The sequence below is a fragment of the Coptis chinensis genome, chromosome 6, assembly GCF_015680905.1.
Source record: "Coptis chinensis isolate HL-2020 chromosome 6, ASM1568090v1, whole genome shotgun sequence".
Classification (NCBI taxonomy): Eukaryota; Viridiplantae; Streptophyta; class Magnoliopsida; order Ranunculales; family Ranunculaceae; genus Coptis; species Coptis chinensis.
This window is the reverse complement of record NC_141461.1, coordinates 99548590-99557709: the sequence shown is the minus strand read 5'-3', so window position 1 is coordinate 99557709 and position 9120 is coordinate 99548590.

Genomic DNA, 9120 nt, shown 5'->3' with positions numbered 1-9120 from the left:
GAAACCAGAGGCCTCTCTTTATCTCTTTCGTTCTGTTGCCATGAAGAGAGTGTGGAATACCCTCTTCTCTTTAGTTCACCTTAACAATCATTGTAAGAGACTGGAATTTGTACAAAGTACGACATATGACATCGATTGCATTGATTTTATCTTAAGTCTTCTAAGCCATATTTCCAAGCAGCCTCCTCTAACACTAGGTTTAAAGCCCAAATGTTCACCAAACTCGTGGTCAAAATACTTTCATGAGTAATCGACCCGTGATTGGACTAGGGTAATAGACTTGACCCCTCGCTTGTAAAGGTTACCGCAGGGAAGATACTTTATGTGGTTGGTTTTCCTTCTTTTGACTATGTACTTTTACTATAGGCTAATGGAAGCCTTTTTATCGTGAAGTTTTACTTAGTACCTCGTGACTTTACTTCTTTAAAGTCTATATGAAAAAAGGAGTTGTTGATACAAAATTGGGAAGTTGAAGTTAGAATATCTAATGTGAAGGCGCGGAGGCTAATTCTTAAATACGCTTTTAGAGATGAAGTTGCAAAGGAAAAGGTGATTTGGATAGTTATACAATCAGAGGTGTCCAAGAAGAGATATCTTCAACGGAGTGATGACAAAAATCAAATTTTGGATTTTTTGCTAAGTAACATGGACACTTTGTATATGACATATGGCCACTTCCATAGTTATTTATCTGTAGAAGAGACACTTTTAAGGTCTTGAACCCAAGAGTTAGTTGTGTAACTAAAGAATAGAAATAGTTTTATTTTTAATTAGTCGCGGTCCTTGTGTCCTAGTTCAAATAGGTCGTAGTTTTTTTTTTATTGGTTTGTTAGACAAGTGTAGCTAAATGGATGTTTGTTTGTTTGGATTTTTGTTACTTGTAGATGGAAAGAACTCAGGCAATAGGTGTGGTGATAACACTCATTCATCGAGAAATGTTGTTGGTTGTCTCACGCCTTTGTTGCATTCGAAAATGTCGTGGAAGTAGGATCCCAAACAAATGAGCCAAATCCAATCTCTTGGGAAAAAATTTTGACCTGTCGCGACTTTGGCGGAGACTTCCAATGGTTGGAAGACGCCGAGAGCATCGCCATTAGTACCTCTAGAGAATCTAAGATGCGCATAGTTGAATTGGCGCTGGGTTCAGAAAGGTTAACACAACAATGAAGAAAACGGAAAATGAAGGCAGAAAATTTTGAATTGCACCGAAAGTGTGGGAAGGATTTTGAATGGTTGGATACTTTGTTAGCTTGGTTAAGGAGCAACATTGAGTTGGCAGCGAAGTTCAAGCTCTTCCCATCACCTCTTCCTCGCCTTCAAAAAAGATAAAAAGTCAAAATTACACTTGAAATTGACGACGATGGTTTGTCGAAAAGAATTCGAAGTTTCATTGTAAAATTAGATGAGTGCGTGGTTGATTTCAAGTTCTTTGTATTGCGTCTTTTTGTGAACTTGTGGTGAATGTAATTATGCTGGTTAATTCATTTTGTGAACTTGCTGGTTAATCCATTTTGCTTATCTTGGTAACAACTTGTGGTGAACTTGTGGTTATGACTCGATGTAACTATGACTCGGGTTATGAACTTGTGGTGAACTTGTGCTTATCTATCAGAACTATGACTCGATTTATTTGCTACGTAATCTTGTGTTGATGTAACAATGAATAAATTTGATTGGTAGTTTGTTCTAATAACAATGAATAAGTTTGATTGGTAGTTTGTTCTAATAGTTTTCACGTAAAATAAAAGCTAAATAAAAGCCGCCACAGTTCCTACAACTTAAATAGTTTTTTGTCATAAACATAAAGATAAACAAGTTCCTACAAGCTGTCGAGAACAAGTACAAGCCGCCGAGTATTGGTATTTCACGTAAAACATACAAAAACCGCAAGTAGAATAGAAAAAGACAATGAGAACACCGACTGAAAAAAGCACAAGCTAACATAACATAACACAAGTCTGTACTAGTTTTACACTCGGACAACTTGGCGATTTTAGTTTGTCATTGCAGAACGTAATGTTTTTTTAAACAAGCCTGTTTTTGCATCTTGAACGGTGTGGCCTAAACCCTAAACACCTTTTGAACGGTGTGGCCACACCGTTCAAGAGGCAAAAAAAACAGACAACACCATTTTTATCCAAGCTCAAATCCCAAACGACATGGCCACACCGTTTGGGACTAAGTCCAAACGGTGTGACCACACCATTGGACTAGGTCCCAAACGGTGTGGCCATGTCGCTTGGGATAAAGTCAAAAAACACCGTTTGGGACTAAATCCAAACGGTATGATCACACCGCTCAAGAGGGAAAAAAACAGACCACCATTTTTATCAAGCTCAAATCCCAAACGCATGGCCACACCGCTTTGGGACCTAGTGAAAACGGTGTGGCCGCACCGCTCAAGAGAGAAAAAACAGATCCACGCCAAATCCCAAACTAAATTTCAGAAAACAAAATTTTGCAAAGCAAAAACACTAAATAAACAAAAAACATCGAGAATTCTTCTCCAAAAATTACATCGAGAATTCTTCTCCAAAAAATTTCTACCCTCTTCTCTCCATAATTCACGAGTGGGTTCTCTCTTTGTGTGCTTCTTTCACAAAAGGTAATTTCTCTATTTCTCATTAATTTCTATTTTGAATTTCCTTATGCATTTTCTCGACTAGCCTTATTATACATTTACACTTGTGACTTGCTTAAATGGACAACAATTTGTTTGAGTTGTAGTTGCTACTATACTTTGTTCACAATGCCCTTGTTTCCACAATTTTGACATTTTTGTTATCAGTAGATGGACGACTCAATATTGATTGATGAAGTCGGAGAGAAGGAAGAATACGGTGTTCAGGTGAGCTAATGTTTCAATTTTATTTTCGATTTCTACCAACTAATTTCAATCAGATTATTGTACCGCGGTTAGTTTATTTGTTTTTTTTTGACGCGGGACACATTTATTTGCAAGCAGTCTTTTTATGCACCTTTTTGCGGCACCTTTCGGGGCATTTTCTTCCTCGCTCAACCTCCGTGAGTTTGAAGTGGAAGTGGAAATTGTGAAGCCACCATGTTTGGGAATGTGTTTTGAAACTCTTGAGGCAGCAAAACAATTCTATATAGATTACGGAAAATCATTTGGATTTAGTCCAAGAATTCAAGCTCAAAAATCAGTTTTCGCTCGGATGAAGTTAGTAGTTGTCAAATGACTTGCTCGCGATTTGGGGTTTATAGAGATCGAGGAGGCAAAAATAAGAATGTGGATGGAACCGAGAAAGAAGTGAGAAAAAGAAACACAAATACGCTTAAATGTGGGTGCCTTGCTTCAATGAGGGTGACAAAGCAAAATAGTGGAATCGGAAAGTGATGAAATTTAGTAGCGAAAGCACAATCACAACCCGGTTAGTCCGCAAAAAGAATGCGATGCCTGTTAATAGAAATATGCCCGCTGCAGCTAAGGTGTTGATTGACTCATTTCGCGGATGGTGGTGTACCCGTGGAATAAAGTTGTTGATATACTTGACGGAGTACAAATTGGTTTTGATGATAGGGATTGTTGGAACCATTTGGGCCCCTCAAAAGAATACAAGAAACCGTGAGAGGTGATGCTACCACGGGTGCTTCATTTTTCAAGAAAAAGTATAGAGGATCCTAATTTCTTTTATGCAATACAGATGGATCATGAAACAAAGGGCCATTAATTTTTTCTGGGTAGATGGTCGGTCGCGTACACAGTTTCAATATTTTGGTGACGTGGTTTTCTTTGATACCACATATCGGAAGAATGTATATGAAATGCCATTCGCCCCATTTACTGGAGTTAACCACCATATGCAATCAATCCAATTTGGTTGTGCACTACTTTTGGATGAAACAGAAGATTCTTTTCAGTGGGTTTTTGAGACTTGGCTTGGAGCTATGGGCGGACGTGCCCCATCTGCAATTATCACAGATCAAGATAGAGCTATGACTCTAGCTATTGGTACGGTATTCCCTAATACTCGACACAGATTCTGCCTATGGCATATTATGAAGAAGTTCCCTGAAAAACTTCCAAATTATTATTATCGGAAGTCAAAATTCAAAAAAGAATTCAAACATCAGATTCGCAAATATTTATTCCCCGATGTGTTTGAAAGGAGGTGGGCAGAATTGATGTCTAGTTTTAAGTTGGAGGAGAATGAATGGCTTCAAGAGATGTACAAGATTCGACACAAATGGGCTCCAGCTTTATCACTTGATACTTTTTATGCCTAAGACTTCGACTACCGGGCGCTCGAAAAGCATGAATTTCGCTTTTACAAGAACTTTTTCACATCTACGCACAACTCTTAGAGAGTTTGTAGTGAAGAATGATAAGTGTTTGATGAGGATTGTTGAAAGAGAAAAAAAAAGAGGATTATATTATCAACACTCGAATCGGATAATAGGCAGTAATTCATTTCTCTTGAAGAGTGCAAAGCAAGTGTATACACAAGGAATGCTTATGATAGATTCAAGCAAGAATTCGAAAGAATAAACCGAAAGTATGTCCCGTGATGATGATGAAAAAGGTAACCGACGCAAATGTAACCTACACTTATAAGTCGCGAAGTTACAGTGTGACGAAAGCGGAATGGAAGGTGAAGTTCAACCCAAATGACAAAAAGAAGGTAATTGTGAATGCAAAACTTTTGAATTTCGGGGATATTTTGTGGACACCTCATAAAGGTATTTCAGAGAGTCGGATATTGAGATTCCCGAGCTCTTTATTCTTAAGAGGTGGATGAAAGGGCAAATAAGTATAGAGCTGAGTATGACCGCGGATCGGTAAGTGGCCATGAGAACTCGAGGTAATCGAGAATTACTCGACTTCAAATGGTTGCTAATCGGGTTGGTTTATGAAGCCGCTGAAACCGATTCAAATTTTACCAATTAATGCTACAAAGACCGCAAGAACCGCCGTGGAGCTCAAGAAACAGAAGGAAGTTGACCCTGGTGTTTCAGTTGTTAATTCATGCACTATTGCTGATAGTTCAGCACCGCCACTTGACCTATCCCAAGTTTTACTTTTGAATCCTAACATCTCTCAAACAAAAGGAAGAAAAAAAGTCGTGAAGATTTATAAGAAAACTAAGGACAGTGGTAGAATAAAAGGGGGTCTTGAACAAGCATGCGCAAAAGCCAAAGCAAAGACAGAGAGGAGATGTACATGTTGTAACAAAGTTGGTGTTAACCATGACAGACGAAATTGTCCCGAAAATCCAAACAAAAAAGAAGGGCCCAAGTAAGTATAATATTGTTTCCTTAAGCTTAATTCGTAGTATCCTATCTTACACAATTGCCTTTAAAACTTAACGTTTTCCATTCTTTTTGATTTACAGATTGGATGTAGAGTTAGAGGACGAGACTAATTTTTAATTATGAGGAGAACGTAAGACGAGGATGGGGAGGAGAACTAAGACGAGGGCACAAATGATAACATTTCCCTTTATCCAATTTTATCCCGCCAGATGGAACCTAGCAAGGAGCGTGGTGGGTTGTTTGAGGACACCTAATATCTACGCCATTCATGTCACCAACTTTATTTGGTGGGGTTGTCGAGTTCGAATTGTGAAGAAGTTTTAGTGATTTGAGTTTTATTTGGGTTTTAGTTATTTGGGTGAATTGTCAGAGTTTTAGTTATTTGGGTGAATTGTCAGAGTTTTAGTTATCATAGTTTTAGTAAACTATTTATTCATTTTGGAACCAATCAGAAGTTTAGTAAATTATATGAACTTGATTATATGTCAGAACTTGATTACCTTTCAGAAGTTTTACATGTCAGAAGTTTGTGTAAATTATATGAACTTGAGTTTTAGTATAACAGTTGATTTAAACGTAATTATGCATGTAGTAATTATTGATGTGTACAGTGATTGGACTGGACTGAGAGACAAAATTTGAGGCTAAAACGACCTGGCTAGGTAGTTTCAGATTGCACACCAAACGTGTGTGGCCACACCATTTGATTCAGGTCCCAAACGGTGTGGCCATGCCGTTTGGGATTTGAACTTGGATAAAATGGTGGTGTCTGTGTTTTTTGCCTCTTGAACGGTGTGACCACACCGTTTGGACTTACTCCACCGTTTGGGATTTGAACTGGGTAAAAAATGGTGTTGTCTGGTTGTCCTTAGTCCCAAACGGTGTGGCCACACCGTTTGGTTTTTAGTACAAAACGATGTGGCCACACCGCTTGTGTCCTTAGTCCCAAACGGTCCCGCCACACCGCTTTGTTCCTTAGTCCCAAACGGTGTGGCCACACCGCTTTGGATTTTGAACCGGGTTAAAAAATGGTGTTGTCCGTTTGTTCTAGTCCCAAACGGTGTGGCCACACCGCTTGTTTAGTCCAAAACGGTGTGGCCACACCGTTTGGGATTTGAACCGGGTAAAAAATGGTGTTGTCCGTTTGTTCTTAGTCCCAAACGGTGTGGCCACACCGCTTTGGCCTTTTACAAAACGATGGGCCACACCGCTTGGATTTGTCCCAAACGGTGTGGCCACACCGTTTGTTTTAGTCCCAAAACGGTGGCCACACCGTTTGGGATTTGAACCGGGTTAAAAACACCGTTTGTTCTTAGTCCCAAACGGTGTGGCCACACCGCTTTGTCCTTAGTCCCAAACGGTGTGGCCACACCGTTTTGGGATTTGAACCGGGTTAAAAATGGTGTTGTCGTTTGTTCTTAGTCCCAAACGGTGTGGCCACACCGTTTGGCCTTAGTACAAAACGATGTGGCCACACCGTTTGTCCTTAGTCCCAAACGGTGTGGCCACACCGCTTGGGATTTGAACCGGGTAAAAAAATGGTGTTGTTCGTTTGTTCTTAGTCCCAAACGGTGTGGCCACACCGTTGGGTTTTAGTACAAAACGATGTGGCTACACCGCTTGTCCTTAGTCCCAAACGGTGTGGCCACACCGTTTGTTTAGTCCCAAACGGTGTGGCCACACCGCTTGGTTTTAGTCCCAAAACGCATGGCCACAAAAATCAAGAGGCTCTTTTTGATGTTTTGTGTTTTGGAAAAAAATAGTTAGAAGCTCGCATTAGATTTGTGTGTAAATTGTTATTGATTGGATAATGGTAGACATTTTGTGAAAACCATGGGGTTATAGTCCGCCACTTTTCTAGCAAACGAATGAAGCAGGATATTGTCGTGGGCTAAGCAATAAATTCAAATGAAGCAATGCGCCGTTTATCCGAGGAGACCAACAAAATGAAATGAAAATAATTATTAGATCGCTCGGGTCAAGTTTCGTGCCCCTTTGCAAGTCCATATTTCGCGTGCTATGATGAATCCATAGGACTTATAGAGGCAATAATACACAACACAACATTTTGCACTCAACACAAACAAAAAATAAAAGTGTAATCAATCAGTCGCAAAAGAATAGTGTTTGTTTGTGTAATCAATAAACAACCACTAATAATAACCATACACCCTCCGAAAAGTACTAATAAGTTTTCAAAATCTATGTTATCAAAATCTAAAATGTGAAACGGATAAGTTACTCAAGCTTCGTGAACTAAGTAACATGTTTCAGAACAGAATTTCAGGGTTAACATGTTTGTTACGCGATGCTCAAATACTTTGACATCCCAACAAATGACACTACAGTTCTCCAAGACTTAAAAGTCTGCAATCTCTCCAAGAAGTGGACATAACTTTCAGCAAATAAGCGGATATATAATAGACCACCGCTTTTATCGCCTAAAGAGAGGGCACTCAAGTCCGAACCCGCTTCCTCACTTTCTTAACTTCAACTTCTTCAACATTCTTTGCGTAACCATTATCTAACCCTGCACCAAGAGGAACACTACAAGTCTTATAAGGATGAACATAGTAAGCAACAACGATTACAAATGTTTCAGATAAAGCCAAATATAATTAACTATGCAATAGACCTTTGCAATCATTAAGTTTTAATATCTATTCTATTAAGGTCTCTAGTCCAAGATTCATCAGACTCAAAATCAAGAAGAGCAAACAAGCTTCTATTAACAGCCTATAAGATAAGTTCAGAATGATCAAGGCAAATTGGACAAATTTCCATCCCCCGATGAAGTGTGTGTGTCTAATATTTGTAAAGTTAAGTATCCTTTCATCAAATAAATTTAGTAGGGTTAAGTATCTTGAAATTCACCAAGAAAATTGAGTTGAATTGCCATTAGTATAACAGTTTGAAAGAGACAAACTTTTAGTTTCATGGGCTGATCAATGATTCCAAGGATACAAGATAAATGATATCAAGTTTACATGAGAAGGTGAATTATGTGGGTAATATTTGAAATTTTTAGTAGCATCCACTCTTTAATCAAAGAGTAATGGGAAAGAAGCAACTTCAATTCTCGAAGAAAATTGAGTAAACATGCCATTTGCATAACAGTTTAGAGTAGACAAACTAAGGCTTTCCTGAACTAGTGGGGCTTTTGTTGTCGCTCCGGTAGTAGAAGGTGAAATCCATCGCTTGGACTGATAGTCCAGAGCAATTTACCTTTAGATAACTGGATACTTGTATTAGTGAATTGGGAATCATACTTTGTGTAAGTATCCTTAGGGCCTTCCTAAACCCCATGTTAGGGACTATCCCGTGCTGGTGGATCATGAAGGTATATCTAAACTTGCCTTGTTGTCCTAATCTGTTATACACTAGCACAATCCTTAAAGCTTTCCAGTTTCAAAGTCAACATGTGTGTGTGCTTTATTCCTGCAAAACTAACCTCTCCACTTGCTTCCTCATGTTCACCATTTCCATTTCCAACACTCATCCCAACACAAGATAAAAGGAGGTAAACTAAACCCTATGTTGAGTTTGGACTCAACATACCTAAATCCTATGCTAACCACTAAACCCTAAACTAACCAAACTCAACATACCTAGTATAAGATGCTCATTCACGATATCGTCCGGCCAATGAACTTGCACGGGTCAAATTGTATGCCTCCATGAACTCGTTTCAGGCATCGTCTCGAATCGCAGCCCCACCCAATTGCGTGCCTTGATTGAGCAAGTTTAGAAATTTCATCGACGACGGGTGTTTGTCAAAATTAAAACGAAAAACTACATTTAGTATATACATTTACATTTATAAAATACCAAAACAAAACAAAACAA